Genomic DNA, 19,621 nt, shown 5'->3' with positions numbered 1-19,621 from the left:
ACTACCGCTATCATATTATGCCTCCTATGAAATTTTGTTGTATTTGCTAATTTAAGTAACTTTAAACCTTGAATCCAAACCTTGGATTCAAAGTTTACAACCCTAAACACGCTACTTTCTTCTTCTTCTCTAATATTATATAGGAAATAGTATTTTAATATTTTCTTTTTACCCTAACATTAATTAAAAGTAAATAATGTAACCTATTGTATCGTCCTCTTTCCAAAAATATTCTTCAATAATTCAAATGTGAACCTTGTTACACACATGTTGATTATCCAAAGATTTGAAATAAGATAAATCTAAGCTCCAGATAGACAATTTATATTTGTCTTACAATGCTTATGTTTGATATTTATAACTGGCAAATTACCTTTGATAAATGCCCATTTTATTTTCACAGAATGTGCTACTATCACTTGAATAAACAGTAGTACTACAATTAAATAAAGACACCGGAAAAGCTGAGCATCTGACTTAAAAGAACAAAAGCCCCAGGAAACTCAGAATTAATGCTAACATTTCATCCTTAAGTCATACTATTTTTTAAAGAAAAGATACAATTGTGCACATCAAATGACAGTTTTAACGCTGACTTATTGGGCTTTTGTCAGATCTTTAATGTTCTCAAAAGAAATTTTTGCATTTTCAAAATATAAAATGCATATAATTGATCCAGTGAATTAGATAAGTTCCTTTGCTATTTCTATTTCATAATTATTATGGCTATTATAATTTTATTATGGTAGCATTCACAATGCTCTAGGGACTTTCCATATATGTAGATAAATAATTCCTACCCCCACAATCTTTATAATCTTCATGGGCAAGCAACAAAGAGGGTGGGAGGAGAAAGAGAAAATGTAAAATCTTTTCCCCCCTATAATTAGTATCAAGTATGCCCAAGTGGCCCTCAAACTAATGCCTTATTAGATGACTAGTTTCTTGCATATGTCATAGTATAAGTAAGTTTTGGTTAGAGATTAGTAGGAGGACCTGGTATTGGTTTTATGGACTAGTTCAGGCAGGATATTTCATTTAGAAAGGGGCATGGTAGTAAGTGCAAAGATGGTTGTGGCTGAAATGGATAAACAAGAGTGTCAAGGCTGATAGTGTGGAGGAGATGGACATAGGTAATAAAAGAAATATTTAATATTATTTAGAGACTAACAAATATATTAGAGCATAAGCTCTCGTGGGCTACAGCCCACTTCATCGTATGCATAAATAAAACATATGTTTACTTGATATATAGAGATAGATATATAGATATAGATATATAGACATATATACACACACATACAGAGAAGGTGGAAGTTGCCATACAAACTGTAAGAGACTAATTAATTAAGATGAGTTATTAACAGCAGGAGAAAAAAACTTTTGTAGTGATAATCAAGATGGCCAATTTAGACAGTTGACGAGAAGGTGTGAGGATACTTAACATAGGGAAATAGATTCAATATGTGTAATGACCCAGCCACTCCCAGTTTCTATTCAAACCCAAGTTAATAGTATTTAGTTCGCATATTAATTCAAGCTCAGCAGTTTCTCAGTTGGAGCCTGTTTTTGAAGTTTTTCTGTTGCAAAATTGCCACCCTTAAATCTTTTACTGTGTGACCAGAGTGGTTGAAGTGTTCTCCTACCGGTTTTTGAATGTTATGATTTCTGATGTCAGATTTGTGTCCATTTATTCTTCTGCGTAGAGACTGTCTGGTTTGGCCAATGTACAAGGCAGAGGGGCATTGCTGGCACATGATGGCATATATCACATTGGTAGAGACTGGGAGTGGCTGGGTCATTACACATATTGAATCTATTTCCCTATGTTAAGTATCCTCACACCTTCTTGTCAACTGTCTAAATGGACCATCTTGATTATCACTACAAAAGTTTTTTTCTCCTGCTGATATTAGTTCATCTTAATTAATTAGCCTCTTACAGTTTGTATGGCAACTTCCACCTTCTCTGTATGTGTATATATATATCTTCTTACTATATGTTCTATTCTACGCATCCGATGAAGTTGACTGTAGCCCACGAAAGCTTATGCTCTAATAAATGTGTTAGTCTCTAAGGTGCCACAAGTACTCCTGTTCTTTTTGCAGATACAGACTAACACGGCTGCTACTCTGAAACCTTAATATTATTTATTATTAAATAATGGTATCATAATATGTATGGTACTTACCAGAGAAATAAGATATGATTCCGACTCCAAGTAGTAATTTTGGGGCACTATCGTGGATCCTTACTCATACTTACTCAAGCAGGTAGCCCTATTGCACTCATATAGTAGGGAATACTCATGCAAATAAGGCTTTGCAAGGTTGTGCAAAGCTAGAGTGACCAGATGTCCTTTTTTTAAAGGGACAGTCCTGTATTTAAGCCCGCCTGCAGGTGTCCCAACTTTTTCTTAAAAATGGGCAAATTGTCCCGTATTTTTTGCCTCTCCCCCATCAGTACTGGGGGGGTCCTGCTACTGGTCAGATCCCTGCTCACCAGCCACCCGCCCACTGGTGGTGAGTGGGGGGTCCAGTGGCCAGTGATGGGTGTGCAAGGCTGGTGGCGGGGTGAAACTGCAGCATGCGGGGCTGGGCTGCTCCCCCTATTGGTCTGTCAGCACAGCCCCCACTGCGTGCCTGGTCTCGGCCAGCAGAACCCCGTCCCTGCATCTTGTTTCCAGCCGCTGCTGGCTGCGTGCTGCAAGCTGCAGTGGCCAATGAGTGCAGGCAGGTGCCAGGAAGCATCCAGTTACGTGTCGCCTCTGCTGCCCATCCATTGTCCCTTTTATTTGCTCCTCTCTCGCTGTCCTGTCCCTGCTTTGCCCCTTTGCCCCCCTCAGCTCCGCTGCTCCTCCATATCCCCGTGGTGAGGCACGTTCCTCTCCCAGTGCTGTGCAGAGAATCGGCCCCTGGTCAGAGCGCTCAACTCACCAGCAGCCTGGCCAGCAGGCTCCTTCCTACCCCCACTGCCTCTGGCTGGGCCAGCAACCTGGGAAAGCCAAAACCCTCCAGCCCAGAGCACTGGCCAGAAGGAGCCAAGCCCCACAAAGCACTGGCACGGGGCATCCTCTCCCCCTCAGCCAAGCTCTGGAGTGATGGGGGGGGAAGTAGAGAAGTGATTTCCAGCCTCTTCTTGCCCCTAACCTACAGGGGGTCAGGGGGAGGGGGAGGAATGAGCTCTGCAAAGACATGGGTGAGGTCTTCTCTCTCCCCCACCGTCCCCTGTAGCTGGAAGCGGTTCCTATCCCTTCCGTTCTGCACAGTGCCGAAATGCTGCTGCTGGCCACATACTGGTGTGAACCCTGGCAGAAATCTGGGCGGGGGCATGTGACCCTGCTTACCACTTCCCCCCCACGCACGCACACACATGCATTGCCTTGGGAAGACGCGGTGCCAAGTACCGGGAGTTCATCCCGGTGGCCCAGCGAGGCAGGGAGGGTGGAGAGTGTTGGGCAGGGAGGGTCGGGTTGGTCGGTCACTCGCTCTGTGCGAGAGAGGGGTATGGGTGGGTGTGTGTCCCACCTCTTCCCTTGTAAACCCTGAAGTCTTAAAGATAAGAAGGTAAATAAAAAGAATCCAGCTACACAGTATTTCTTTTTAATGTGGACTCAGTCAACCTGATGTTAATTTGAATGTTTGTACTGCATAGTTCTAATTGATTGCGGTTTAACTTCTTGTATATGAGTAATTTACCAGGTGACCTGTATTTAGCATAGGGAGATATGCCACCTGTGCATGGCAGTATGTTAAAATATAATTTGATGAGCCATGACAACATTGGCAACAGAGCACCTGAATGATATTAACTGTGCCCTGTAGTGCTACTATGCAATTATAGTCAATGCATTATAGAGCAAGCTGATTTTTAAAGACACATTCATTCCTCCTCCCCTAATATTTTGCCCATCACTAGAGAGCTTATTTAAGGTTGTGTAGGAGCCTTAGCATGTTTGGATTTCTTTTAAGTTTAACTCTGATTTTCTGGGATTTGTAATTATTTTGTATAATTATAACTGTAACTAGTTATAACAGTTTATATTATATAAATATAATAACCTATAATATTTTTACTCTTAAATTACTAATACATACTCTCAGCCTTAATTCTCTTGTAACACGGGTTTTCAGCATAGCATACCTTTAAGAAGCAGTGACAGTTGGGCCAAGTAACATGCCCATAGGAAGGTTTGATACATTTATTCACTCAACTTTCTGATACCACTGACCAATTACAACCAATAGATCCATAGCAGAATCGAATAGAAAGAATTAGCTACTTCAGTTTGCTGTAGAAGGAAAGCATTGGCTTGTTGTTGCCTCTGATGCCACAATAGCTGCAGCTGAGAGTGACCTGAGCTGTTGACCCATCAATATTTTATTGTAATAATGACAGTCAGAAACAAAAATGGCTAATAAGTTAGGATAATTACAACTAAATTTCTTCAAATGCAGTATATGCCTGAGATTTCAATGAGTTTGATCTACATGGACACTTTTTGAGAGTCTGTGTAATTCTGTTGTTGAGATCATTCAGGACAAGAAAAGGTTTGGTACCCATGCTAAATTTCTTGAAGGACCCAATTTTAAAATTAATTTTAGCTCATAAACTGATGGATTTCCTGTAAATTCTCAGATAAATCATTGTGTACACAATTACAGTGCTGTAATTTTGGGGAGGATACAATATATTCTTCATATATAACAAAGAGGTTGGATCTTTGCTTTTAGATGCAAAACTCAACTCAGCTTTCATTATGGATCCATGACTGGCATCTCCATAATATAAGGACTGCAGTTTAGTATTGCTTCAAGGTACAGGATCGACCATTGGTGATATTTGCATTTATTTTGCAAATTGCAATATTATTATTATTTATTGGGCCAGCTACACAGGCGCTCTGGCTCAGGGGGAGAGGTAGGATGACTCGACCCCTGTTTAATTTAACCAAAAAAAGCCTGTTTACCCTGGCTTTGAGCTGCTGGGAAGTGTAAATTTCACTCAGAGTTTGAATAAATTAGAGCAAATGTTGCCCTCATTTTAAATATAGAGAATATATGTAATTGATGTTATTTATTAGCTATTTAATGGAGAGAGTGACCAGGGGTTTTCAGGAGAGCATTTCCCATTATGCTAAAAATAGTGACGCTAGGACTTGGGGAAGGAAGGGAGTGACAGCAGAAGAGGAAAGAAGAGAATGATAACATTGAATTAGTTCAGTGTGTAGTTTATTTGATCATTTTTAAGTATTCAGGTGTTCCACAAAATGTTTAAATGACATGAAATTGCTTTCATGCTGTAGGAAAATGAAAACTAGGCCCCAGAACTCAATAGTTTGTACCTCAGAAATAAGTCTTAAGGTTCCATAGAATTCTTCAGGCCTCTTACGAGCTACTGCCAACTTGAACTGGGGATGAGAGATGGGTAAACAGGTTTCTTTTTTCAAATTTTGTAAATCCATTTGATCCTGAGCCAATGTAGCTCAAGTTGTTAGCTCAGAGAATTTTTTTCTCTCACTGCTGAGTTATTAAACCCCTGAAAATACTTTCAGGGTTGGTAATAGAGACCCTTGCAAATCTTTTAAAAACTGGGGATAGTGCAAACTGTCATTTTTTAAAGAGTTAAAGTGATACAGTAACAGTTTAACCAGTGAACTAAAACCCACCTCTTTAATCTTTAAAGTCCAGAAACATATAGATTTTGGCATCTGCAGAAGCAAAGTAGCAAATGTCAAACTGAAAAGTAAAAATTGTCTAGATATACAGAACTGGGGTTTTTTTTGTTTTTTTTTTTTGTTTTTTTTTTACATTTTGCTTTCTATCCAAGACATTTGTAAATCAAAATGAAATACTCCAGATGGCTTGGTTTTTGCACCAGTAGATAGTGTTCCAGTTCAGGACCATCAAATATCAGCACGTATACAGTTTCTTCATTTTGTTATTTTAACTACCTCACTCCCATTCAAAGCTCATACACCTTCACCTTCAGCACAGCTATGAAAATCCACAGCATCTTCTTGAGTCTTTAGGACACATGTTATTGTGGCAACATTAGCATTTAGAAATATTGTATCATTGGAGGGCTCTTGTTTCCTTTGAATCCAGTGACTATTACCTGGCACAAGTAAAAAAAAATTCTTTAAAAACTGCACATTTAACTTTACACCAGATTTCTGGTTTGTTAAAGGCTGCATTGTGCAGGTTTGACATTTAATACCTCTGCTTTTTTAAAAAAAATACAGCTCATCTAGGTAAGAGAGGAAATAGATACATCAGAAGTAAGGTCTGTAAACCTTCCCAAAATATCTGTTGTGCTGCCTATTAAAATATTTTTTATTCTGTCAGAAATATACTTTTAAAATAAATATCAGCTAGGTTTCACTTATGCCATTGCAAATAATATATTATCTGGTTTTAATGTAGTGGTAATATAGGCACAGTAGTGCAATTTTTTTATAAATAATTTTTGTCAATTTGTAACTGTTGAATGACTTTAAATGAGTTTTAAATGACTTAATCGATGGAGCTTCTACCACTTTCTGTGGCAGGCTGCAATATGATCTAAATGATATCATAGGTAAAAGAGTTTTCCTGGTACTTATTCTAAGTTTTCTTTTCTTTAAATTAATGCCATTACCCCCATTCCCTTATGCCGCCCTAAACAATTCATGTCTTGGTGTTTGCACCCTTCTAACATCTGCAGATAGTTTCCAATCCAACTGTCTCCTCTTAATTATATTTTGGCCAATGCCATACCTTTTTAGTGCCTGATTCTGCCACCTTTGCTCTCACTGGCTACTGCTGTACTCTGTGGTAAGTCCTGTTTACACTTTTATTCAGACTGAATAGTATCTTACACCATGAGACATCCCACTTACAACAATGGTACTACTTACAGAGATAAGGTTCTACTCAGTGTGAGTTAGAATACCAAAGTCTGAACTTCAACTATTCGAATTTTTCCATATAAATCAAATTCTCAACATGTAACAGATATTTTTAAATATTTCTAAAGATTATACAAGTTATGGTTTAGTTTTATTCTGTATTATTTAGATGTTATATTTGCAGAGTGTGGCATAAGATTTGATGTCAGGAGGAAGGATGAATTTATGGTTAAAATATGGGATCTAGGTTCAGATCATGGCTTGGTCTCAGATTTCCTTTGTTACCCTGGGCAAGTCTCTCTCGCCATTCTTCAGTTTCCCTACCTGGAAAACATAGCATCATAGGGCTGGAAGGGACCACGAGAGATCATCTAGTCTAGTCCCCTGCACTCATGGCAGGACTAAGTATTATCTAGACCATCATTGACAGGTGTTAGTTTAACCTGCTATTAAAAATCTCCAATGATGGAGATTCCACAACCTCCCTAGGCAATTTATTCCAGTAATTAACCACCCTGACAGGAAGTTTTTCCTAATGTCCAACCTAAACCTCCCTTGCAATTTAAGTCCATTTCTTCTTGTCCTAACTTCAGAGGTTGAGAACAACAATTTTGCTCCCTCCTCCTTATAACAGCCTTTTATGTACTTGAAAACTGTTATCATGTCCCTTCTATCTTCTCTTCTCCACACTAAACAAACCCAGCTTTTTTTAATCTTCCCTGATAGCTCATGTTTTCTAGACCTTTAATCATTTTTGTTGCTCTTCTCTGGACTTTCTCCAGTGTGTCCACATCTTTCCTGAAATGCGGTGCCCAGAACTGGACACAATTCTCCAGTTGAGACCTAATCAGCGTGGAGTAGAGTGGAAGAATTACTTCTCGTGTCTTGCTTACAACACTCCTGCTAATACATCCCAGAATGATGTTTGCTTTTTTTGCAACAGCGTTACACTGTTGACTCATATTTAGCTTGTGATCCACTATGAACCCCAGATCCCTTTCCGCAGTACTCCTTCCTAGGCAGTCATTTCCCATTTTGTATGTGTGCAACTGATTGTTCCTTCCTAAGTGAGTACTTTGCATGTGTCCTTATTGAATTTCATCCTATTTACTTCAGACCATTTCTCCAATTTGTCCAGATCATTTTGAATTATAATCCTATCCTTCAAAGCACTAGTAACCCCTCCCAGCTTGTTATTGTCCACAAACTTTATAGTGTACTCTCTATGCCATTATCTAAATCATTGATGAAGATGTTGAACAGAACCAGAACCAGAAATGATCCCTGCGAGACCCCACTCAATATGCCCTTCCAGCTTGACTGTAAACCACTGATAACTACTCTCTGGGAATGGTTTTCCAGCCAGTTATGCATCCACCTTGTCATAGCTCTATCTAGATTGATTTTCCCTAGTTTGTTTAAGAGAAGGTAAGTCAAAAACTTGGAGACCTGGGAAAAAGGTCAGAATCTGGGGGGAGCATGTTATAACAGGGATTAGGGAGAGACAAGAGAGAACAAGGGGGCAAATCAAATCAGTATATATCAATAACAAGCTGGGAGGGGTTACTAGTGCTTTGAAGGATAGGATTATAATTCAAAATGATCTGGACAAATTGGAGAAATGGTCTGAAGTAAATAGGATGAAATTCAATAAGGACACATGCAAAGTACTCACTTAGGAAGGAACAATCAGTTGCACACATACAAAATGGGAAATGACTGCCTAGGAAGGAGTACTGCGGAAAGGGATCTGGGGTTCATAGTGGATCACAAGCTAAATATGAGTCAACAGTGTAACGCTGTGTCTTAGATGTCTGTATACTAATGCAAGAAGTATGGGGAATAAACAGGAAGAACTTGAAATGCTAGTTAATAAACACAACTATGATATCGTTGATATCCCAGAGACTCTGTGGGATAATACACATGACTGGAATATTGGTATAGTAAGGTGCAGCTTGTTCAGGAAGTACAGGCAGGGGAAAAAGGGGAGTTGCCTTATATACTAAAAATGTATACACTTGGACTGAGGGTGAGATGGAAATAGGAGACAGACTTGCTGAAAGTGTCTCGGTAAGGATAAAAGAGGTAAAAAAGGTGGATGATGTCAAGATAGAGGTCTACTACAGATCTCCTAACAAGGAAAAAGGGATGCCTGGGGCTTTTTTTTTAAGCAACTAACAAAGCACAGGACTTGGTGGTGATGGGGGACTTCAACTACCCAGACATCTGTTGGGAAAATAATATAGCAAGACACAGATTATCCAACAAGTTTGTGGAATGTATTGGAGACAATTTTTTATTTCAGAAGATGGAGAAAGCTACTGGTGGAGAGGCTGTTCTGGATTTGATTATGACAAATAGGGAGGAACTGGTTGAGAATTTGAAGTGGAAGGCAGCTTAGGTGAAAGTGATCATGAAATGGTAGAGGACATGATTCTAAGGAACACAGGAGGGAAAACAACACAATAAAGATAATGGATTTCAAGAAGGCAGACTTCAGCAAACTCAGGGAGTTGGTTGGTAAGATCCCATGGGAAACAAGTCTAAGGGGAAAAACAAATGAAGAGGGTTGGCAGTTTTTTGAAGAGACACTATTAAGGGCACAAGACCAAACTGTCCCACTGCGTAGATAAGATAGGAAGTACAGCAGGAGGCCACTTTGGCTTACCCAGGAGATTTTCAATGATCTGAAACTCTGGAGTCCTAGAAAAAGTGGAAACGGTCAAATTACAAAGGGTAAATATAAACACAAGTATGTAGGGACAAAATTAGAAAAGGCCAAGGCACAAAACATGATTAAACTAGCTAAAGACATGAAGGGTACAAGAAAACATTCTACAAATATATTAGAAGCAAGAGGAAATCCAAGGATAGGGCAGGCCTGTTATTCAATGTGGGGGTGGGGGGTGGGGTGGGGAGAACAATAACAGAAAATGTGGAAATGGCAGAATTGCTAAATGACTTTTTTGTTTCAGACTTTGTTTTTCACCAAAAAAGTTAGTAGCAATTGGACAACTAACATAGTGAATGCCAGTGAAAATGAGGTGGAATCAGAGACTAAAACAGGGAAAGAACAAGTTAAAAATTACTTAAATTCGATGTCTTCAGATCACCAGCACCTGATGAAATACATCCTAGAATACTCACGGGGCTGACTGAGGAGATATCTGAACCATAAGGGATTATCTTTGAAAAGTCATGGAAGACTAGAGAGATTCCAGAGGACTGGAAAATGGCAAATATAGTGCCCATTAATATAAAGGGAAATAATGACAACCCGGGGAATTTAACTTCAGTACCCGGAAAGATAATGGACAAATAATTAAGCAATCAATTTGCAAACACCTAGAAGTTAATAAAGTGATAAGTAATAGCATGGATTTGTCAAGAACAAATTGTGCTAACCTGATAGCTTTCTTTGATAGAGTAACAAGCTTTCTGGATGGGGAGAAGCTCATTAGATATTGCATAGCATGTTATGGTAACTGTCAAATGAATTCTTGTCACCCCTGGGGCATTTTTTCCTTAAATTAAAGTGAAATATAATTTCTTAGGGAACTGCTACAAAAGCGTTTCATTTGCAGTACTACCAAAGTATACTTGATGTTTTGGTTTGTATTAGGAAACAACCACATTTAGCATGAGTAAATTTGGTATCTCTGTTTATTGAATTTTCAAGCACAAAATCTATATCAGAACTTTGATAGCAATGAGTCATTGCTTAGTTCTGTCTTTCTAGTAAGATTTTGTGAGTTTGACTACTGGGGATTTCTTATTAGATTGTATTGATTTTGATTTAATACTCTGTCTTTAAACTCCAGCATGTTTCTAGTTTGATGTATTACCTGCATGAAAAAATACTTTTACTTCCTCTGCTAAACAGATAGAGAATTAAAGGATTTCATTTCATGTTCGTATTGCAGATGAGATAGTCAGACACATGCACATCTTCCAAATACCTCTGAGCATTCCCTTAACACTTACCCTATCTGTGAGCTCCTCCTATGTGTCGGGGGTCAAGATGTGTTCACATTATTCCAGGTAGTGCTGTCCTGAAGAAGATAACTCATCCAGGTTAAGTTACAGCACCAGCCAATGAAGCTCTTTTGATCCTAATGCGTAACTGTATTTTCCAGAAATATTTTATCCACCAGGTTCAAAGGTAACAGTTACAAAAATACTTGGCCTGCTGATTAGTGTGTGATCAGCCAAATATTGGCTTGGCTCTTTTCTAGAAAAAAATCTTTTCATTTGTCAGACCACAGAACTAGTATGTTTACCAGGTGAGAGAAGAAACACTCTTTTAACATTATGAAGGACCCTAGAGCTTCAGAATTTTGAGACTTGTAAGCACATCCATCTTGTTTTGAATATATTGTTTATTTTCTCTTTTTGGAATATTCAAGATGAGCATTCAAGGAGCGGTGTATCTCTTTATTTCTTGGGAAGTCAGCATTGAGCTATTCTATTCTATTCTATTCTATATCGGTAGAGCCCTATCAAATTCACGGCCATGAAAAGCGCATCACGGACTGTGAAATTAGGTCTCCCCCTGTGAAATCTGATCTTTTGCGTGCTTTTACCCTGTACTATACAGATTTCACAGGGGAGACCAGCATTTCTCAAATTGCAGGTCCTGACTGAAAAGGGAATTGCAGGGGGCGTCACAAGGTTATTTTAGGGGGGTTGCGGTATTGCCACCCTGACTTCTGCACTGCCTTCAGAGCTGGGTATCTGGAGAGCAGCGGCTGTTGGCTGGGCTCCCACCTCTAAAGGCAGAGCCCCACCAGCAGCAGCAAGGGTGGCAATACCATACCATGTCATCCTTACTTCTGTGCTGCTGTTGGCAGCAGCTCTGCTTTCAGAGCTGGGCTCCTGGCCAGCAGCTGCCGCTCTCCATCTGCCCAGCTCTGAAGGCAATGCCGCCACCAGCAGCAGCGAAGCCCCCACTATAATAACATTACAAACCCCCCACCCCAACTCCTTTTTTGGTCAGGACCCCTACAATTACAACACTGTGAAATTTCAGATTAAAATAGCTGAAATCATGACATTTACCATTTTAAAAATCTTATGACTGTGAAATTGACCAAATTGGACCGTGAATTTGGTAGGGCACTAAATATAGGTTCTTATAGCACACTCATTATTGTAGTATCTGAGTGCTTTCCAGTAGTGCATTAAAAGCAACATGAATATCATTTTTACATGTGTGTTCTCTCATCCTCTCCTCAGGGGCAGAAGCATGTGCAATGGAGTACCTTGCATTGGTAGGGCTTTTTCCTTTAGCTTGTTATGTTTTTTTGTTTGTTTGTTTGTTGCTTATAAATATACTCTTTGCTATGTGTTTATGTCAGAGAAGGTAAGATCAAAGAAATGTGCCTTGCACTTAGAGTGGAAGGTGTTAATGTTTGTGATGATTCTTAGTTCCTAGGGGAATTCATTCTATAGTCTTGGACCAGCCTCCAGGAAAGTTCTATCTCCCACACAAGCTTCAACTTTCTTGTGGAGAGTTCCATTATGCCAGAGGAGTGTTAATGTCAACTCTGGTCTTCATTCCAGAGCTTTATATCCTTTTTTAGATATCCTGGGCCTAGGGCATGGAATGTCTTGAGCATAAGGATCAAGCCCTTGAACTTGATTTGAAATTCTATGGGAAGCCAGTGTAGGGAGTGGAGGAGAGATTTGATGTGCTTGCGATACTCTGTGTGGCTGAGGAGACTCACTGAAGTGTACTGTACTATCTGGAATTTCCTAAGCACTGAAGGCTTCGTGCCCAGGTGTATCGCTGAGTCCAGCTGAGAGGTGACAAAGGTATGAATAACTGAGGCCAGATCATCATCTGTCAGGATGGGGCAGGGTAACATAGCCAACTGGAGATGGCAAAAGATGTTTCTCAAGACTGTTGCTATGTGAGAGCTTGGGGGTAAGCAAGGGGTAAGCAAGGAATCTAAGAAGACTCCTAAACTCTGTGGTGAATTGACCAATTGATGGGCTGTGCACCTTCAACCCAAAGAAACTGCACCGTGGCCACAAACTCATCAAAATGTTTTCTGCATATTTTTGGCACTTGAGTCCATGTCATCTGACCAGTTTACCTAGTGGCTGTGTGTAGATGTTGAAAAGGACCAGAGAGAATTGATCCTTGTTGGACTTCACAAGACAGGGATCTAGTGGTGGAGGTGAAGTTACCTTCTTGGGTGCATACCCCCAGGAAGGATTCAGAGCATTTTACTGCATTACCCTGGACCCCTGTCACCTCTTTCAGGTGAGACAGTAGCCTCTCAGGGTCACACTGTTGAATGATGCAGAGAGGTCCAGGGGGATGAGAACGGATGTCTGCCTCTATCCATTGATGGGAGGAGATCATCCATCAGTTTCACTAAGGCAGTTTTAGTTCCATGTCTTGGCCTGAATACAGATTGTCAGGTCTAGAATTTTAGTTGCAATTAGATGTGCTTGTAGGTGGCCTTTGGTGGTCTCTGAGAGTTTTCTCAGGAAATGGAAGTTTGACACTGGACGGAACTCGGCTAGACCTCATGTATCTGGGGTGGGTTTCTTCAGTATCAGTTGAACTATCATGTGCTTAAAGTAGAAAGGGAAGATTGATTCTGTCAGTGATCCATGAGACTCTTTTGATCAGAGTTGTAGCAGTTTGTTCATGACTGTCTTTCACAAGGCAGGAAGGACATTGGTCAGATTCACAAATCTTGGGTTGCAAGTCCTGTAGAGTGTCCAGAACTTTTTGATAAGTGAAGACTCTGAACTTTGGGAATGCAGGTAGGTTGTTGGTTGATGCACATAGGTGGAGTGAATTGATACTGAGAAGGCTTCCCAAATGTGCATGATCTTGTCAGCAAATTGGGATGATGGTTCTTTGTAGCAGATGGTGCTCAGTTTGGTTGTAGATTGTTGCCTCTCAGGATTGATGAAACAGTTTACCAGCTTGGATGACTCCTTGGAATGGGATTTGGTACCTTCAGTGGAGTCTGGTAGGAAGGTTCGCTTGAACTGTAATCCAGATTTAGCGTAGGCTTTGAAAAATCCCTTCGTAGGCTTTGAAAAATGCCTTATATTTCATCCTGTCTGTATCAGCCTTTGATTTTCACCACTGGCACTCAGGTTTCATGGGTTTTTCTTTCTTTTCCCTCCATCTTCTCTTCATTATTGAAATGAAAACATCTTAATCAATATATCCTGTCAGGAATCTTCTTGTACTGTTGCAGTAGAAGATGAAAAAGAAGTTGTCTAGTTGATCAAACTTTGGGGAAAAGATACTGTACCTTTTAAAATGTTATGATCTAAATGGACTATGTCTTGCATATTATAAGGGCCAAATTCTATCCTGATTCTGTATGTAGAAATTCCGTTGATAATTACTAGGATGTCTCACAAAAACTCAGGATAAAATATGGCCTGTAAATATGTATAAAACTTATTCCAAACATTGTCACCAGAAAGTTACCATTTTTTTAAACATCCCCTTTTTCCTGTCAAACTTGTAAAATTTATCTGTAACATTCTTTTGGAACCAAATTCCAGTTCCCCAGAGGTAGGAACTGGATTTTACAATTCATGGGATTATCACCTGAATATACTCTTAGCTCTCCACTACACTATGAATTCCAAAGCCACTTCCAGTAATTAGATTGTGAGGTCTTGCAGACAGGAAATATCTTTTTGTTCTATATAGTGCCTATCAAGTTGGGTCCTGGTCCCTTGCTAGGGCTCCAAGGTACTACCACAGTACACATGAATAATAATAACATGGGATTCCTGCACTGCTGCTTGTAACCAAAGAATGTCCATATGTAACCATGATAACAGACCAGATCTTTGGGGAATGGAAACCTTATTGTGTTACCTATGAGAGCAAGAACAAACTGCAGAAATGTGTGTAAAACTAGCACAGCAAATTCAAACTAGTCTTCTGTATGAAGAGTTGATAGTTGAATATATCTTCTTATCTCTTCACCTGGCAAGAACTGAATGAGGCCTGAAGACCTAAAATGAAGGATCCAAGAAATATCAGCATTGCAGGATGCTTTAAAATGATATAGGACCCTCTTTTCATTTATATAACCTTTTCTATAACTCCAGTTTCATGGTGCAGTACTTCAGATCTAAGTAATATACAATACTAAGAAAGAAAGAAAGAAAGAAAGAAAGAAAGAAAGAAAGAAAGAAAGAAAGCAGTAAGTCTTTACGGGATGGAGGCAAACTTAGACCTAACAGGGATGGCCATCCTTTGAAATAAGGGATAGTTGTGAGGAATGGTTCTGTGATAGCAAATACAGTCAAGTACATAGGAAAAGGGAAGAGTGTATCAGCCATGTCTAAGTATAATCAGGTTTCAGAGTGGTAGCCATGTTAGTCTATATCAGCAAGAACAACAAGGAGTCCTTGAGGCACTTAGAAACTAACAAATTTATTTGGGCATAAACTTTTGTGGGCTAGAACCCACTTCATCAGATGCATGGAGTGGAAAATACAGTAGCAGGTGTATATTTACACAGGTTTCAGAGTAGCAGCCATGTTAGTCTGTATTCGCAAAAAGAAAAGCAGTACTTGTGGCACCTTAGAGACTAACAAATTTATTAGAGCATAAGCTTTCGTGAGCTACAGCTCACTTCATTGGATGCATTTGGTGGCACCAAATGCATCCGATGAAGTGAGCTGTAGCTCACGAAAGCTTATGCTCTAATAAATTTGTTAGTCTCTAAGGTGCCACAAGTACTGCTTTTCTTTTTATATTTACACAGTACATGAAAAATGGGAGTTGCCTTACTAAGTGTGGGGAAGAGGGGGTCAGTCCTAATGAGACAATTCAATTACAGTAGAATAACAAGGGAGGAAAAATCACTTTTGTAGTGGTAATGGGAGTTGCCTTACTAAGTGTGCGGGAGAGGGGGTCAGTGCTAATGAGACAATTCAATTACAGTAGAATAACAAGGGAGGAAAAATCACTTTTGTAGTGGTAATGAGGGTGGCCCATTTCAAACAGATGACAAGAAGATGTGAGGAACAGTAGGGGGAAATTAATATGGGGAAATTAGTTTTTCTAATGACCCATCCACTCCAAGTCTTTATTCAGGCCTAATTTGATGGTGTCCAGTTTGCAAATTAATTCCAGTTCTGCAGTTTCTCGTTGGAGTCTGATTTTGAAGACTTGCCACTTTTAAGTCTGTTATTGAGTGACCAGACAGATTGAAGTGTTCTCCGACTGGTTTTTGAATGTTATAATTCCTGATTTAGATTTGTGTCCATTTATACTTTTGCGTAGAGACTGTCTGGTTTGGCCAATGTACATTGCAGAGGGGCATTGCTGGCACATGATGGCATATATCACATTGGTAGATGTGCAGGTGAATGAGTCCCTGATGGCGTGGCTGATGTGGTTAGGTCCTATGATGGTCTCCCTTGACTAAATATGTGGACAGAGTTGGCACTGGGGTTTGTTGCAGGGTTTGGTTCCTGGGTCAGTGTTTTTGTTGTGTGGTATGTAGTTGCTGGTATTTGCTTCAGGTTGGGGGGCTGTCTGTAAGCTAGGACTGGCCTGTCTCCCAAGGTCTGTGAGAGTGTGGGATCGTCCTTCAGGATAGGTTGTAGATCCTTGATGATGCGTTGGAAAGGTTTTAGTTTGGGGCTGTAGGTGATGGCTAGTGGCGTTCTGTTGTTTTCTTTGTTGGGCCTGTCTTGTAGTAGGTGACTTCTGGGTATCCTTCTGGCTCTATCAATCTGTTTCTTCACCTCACCAGGTGGGTACTGTAGTTTTAAGAATGCTTGATAGAGATCCTGTAGGTGTTTGTCTCTGACTGAGGGATTGGAGCAAATGCTTGGTGTAGACAATGGATCGTGTGATGTGGTCTGGATGAAAGCTGGAGGCATGTAGGTAAGTATAGCGTCAGTAGGTTTCTGGTATAGGGTGGCGTTTATGTGACCATCGCTTATTAGCACTGTAGTGTCTAGAAGTGGATCTCTTGTGTGGACTGGTCCAGGCTGAGGTTGATGGTGGGATGGAAATTGTTGAAATCCTGGTGGAATTCCTCAAGAGCTTCCTTCCCATGGGTCCAGATGATGAAGATGTCATCAGTGTAGCACAAGTAAAATAGGGGAGTTAGGAGTAAGGCATCTCCCATCTTTTCATGTACTGTGTATATATACCTGCTACTGTATTTTCCACTCCATGCATCTGATGAAGTGGGTTCTAGCCCACAAAAGCTTATGCCCAAATAAATTTGTTAGTCTCTAAGGTGCCACAAGGACTCCTCATTGTTGTTTTTTAAAGTATAATCAGTGTTTCCAAAAGTCTGTGGTTTATAGTTTAACTCCATTGATTTTGCAGAGTGTATACTATATAAACTTGCAGCCATATTATGGTGTTGGAATGTATTTGTTAGGCCAGATGAGATAACTTTTAAATATAATTTTCTCTCTAACAAGAAGTTAATTGTGTTCTGAATTAAGGGAGAATTATCTTCCACTTTATTTCACCCATTATAAACAACTTTAAAAGGCCAGGAAATTTATGATTGGGGAAACAGAAGCTTCTAACATTGCTTTTTAAGCATATATAATAGATTATATTTAATTTCCTGCTGACTTTACTGTGTAACAGATCAGAAAGTGAGTATTCATTGTATTTTTAGTCTTCCAGGAATGGCCAGTTTATTTGCTACCAGTCATGTGCTACCACATGTACATCAACTAGTATTTTAAATATTCATTTTCAGCTATTATATATCATAAGTTCTGGCAAATATATCTAATTCTTTTCTAATGCCTTTAGCATTCTAGTTTGTATTGCCCCATTTCAAACACTCTTCATTCATGACAGTTTACTCTTTAAAAAAATCCTTCTATTCATTATAATGTGCAGAGGCATACTTTTGCTGACAGCAAAATATTCACCACTGATATGTGGTGAGCAGCAAAATGCCCATTGCTCATGGGAAATTGACATCTGCCTACTTTCATAAAAGCTGTAATTAATTTCTTTGCATTTATAATGCAAAGGTATTGTGTATGTGGGGGGGGTGGCGGTTACATTGCATAATTTGAGTTTCTGTTGCATCAAAATTTATTCTCTGGGCCAAATTTACCTACAGTGCATCATGTCTTATGTGGTACTTTAGTTCTCATCTCTGTGACCAAGAACATGGATTTATGGGGCAGCAATAACTATGAAATCATCTAATAATCTCCAGTTGAGATAATTCTAAAATTGAATCATAAAGTAAAATTCTTTAACTAAATTTGTAGTATTTATTTGCACTGAAGCATAGAATAAATACCTGAGTGATGCTGTCCTCTGAAAAATCCTTAATATGAATCAGAGAATATAAGGCTGAAGCTTTGGTCTACATTGGCAGAGGTTGTGACTTGAGTAAATATATTAGCCATCTTTGGAACTCTGCCACAGGCTGTGATAAATGAAGAAGCGGAGGGAGCTCCTGTTTATAAATGTGCAGCCAGCCAGTTATCTGTACCTGTAAAGGGTTAACAAGCCCACAGGTAAAAGAAAAGGAGTGGCACCTGACCAAAAGAGCCAATGGGAAGGCTAGAACTTTTAAATTTGGAAAAGAAACTTTCCCTTTGTCTGTTGTTCCCTGGGCTGCAGGGACGGAGCAGCAATGCTATAAGCAGGAATTCTATGTAAGGTTTGAACCAGGTATGAAAAAGTGTATTCCATACCTAGAAGAAATAATTTGGATAGAGAATGTTTAGTTAGACGCCATCAGGTTTATTTCTGATTTTGGCTTGTGGATCCCTCTGTGCTAACCCCAGATGCTTTTGTTTGCTTGTAACATTTAAGCTGAACTTCCCAAGAAAGCTATTTTGGGTGCTTGATTTTTGGAATTGCTCTTTTAAAATCTAGCAAAAGCCTAAGTTCCAGATGTATTTTCTTTCTTTTTGTTTTTAATAAACTTTACCTTTTTTAAGAACAGGATTGGATTTTTGGTCATCTAAGAGGTCGATGCATATGTTGTTTGATTACCTGATAGCCATAGCTAATTTCCTTTTTTTTTCTTTCTCAGCTCTTCCCCGAGGGGTGCGAGGGTGAAAGGGCTTGAGGGTACTGCACAGGGAGGAATTCCCAAGTGTTCCTTCCTGGGTTCAAAGGGGTTTTTTTGCATTTGGGTGGTGGCAGCATTAACCAAGCCAAGGTTAGAGAGAAGCTATAACCTTGGGAGTTTAATCAAAGCCTGGAGTGGCAGGTATTAATTTTTTAAATCCTTACTGGCTCCCACTTCCTGCCCTCGGAGAGACAGATTGGAGATTCAGCCTTGACACAGGCATTTTTCTAGAGTATAAGGTTTCTCATGGATGGTGCATTGTTGGTTATGTAGTTTGATATAAAGATTTTGTGGAAAAGTGACCGCTTCCTGGCTCAGACTTTAGCGTTGCTTCAGTGATCTCCTGGGATCAAACAATTTTACCTCGTTCAAAAATTCATATTCTGTTTCACAATCTGGAAACATATCTTTGTTCAATTTCTGTGCTTTTCCTTTGAATGCCTCTTGAATACTCGTAGAATTTCTTCAAAAAGAACAGGAGTACTTTTGGCACCTTAGAGACTAACAAATTTATTAGAAAGAGGGAAACTCTATTCCTCTTCTGTATTCAGGATTGATAACCTTTTTGGAACCAATTTTTTATGTGTTTAAGAGAGATTTCTTGGCCTTGTACACATCAAACTGGTATAACTCTCCTTAATTCTCCGCATGA

General features: G+C 39.5%; 1 protein-coding gene across 1 annotated transcript in view; it reads left to right on the top strand.

Annotated features, from left to right (window-relative positions):
* PIEZO2 (piezo type mechanosensitive ion channel component 2) overlaps positions 1-19,621 on the top strand; it is a 448,530-nt gene that overhangs the window by 166,456 nt on the left and 262,453 nt on the right. The gene's annotated exons all lie outside the window — the stretch shown is intronic.

Source organism: Dermochelys coriacea, chromosome 2 (assembly GCF_009764565.3).
Source record: "Dermochelys coriacea isolate rDerCor1 chromosome 2, rDerCor1.pri.v4, whole genome shotgun sequence".
Taxonomy (NCBI): domain Eukaryota; kingdom Metazoa; phylum Chordata; order Testudines; family Dermochelyidae; genus Dermochelys; species Dermochelys coriacea.
This window is presented reverse-complemented; position numbering and strand designations above follow the sequence as displayed.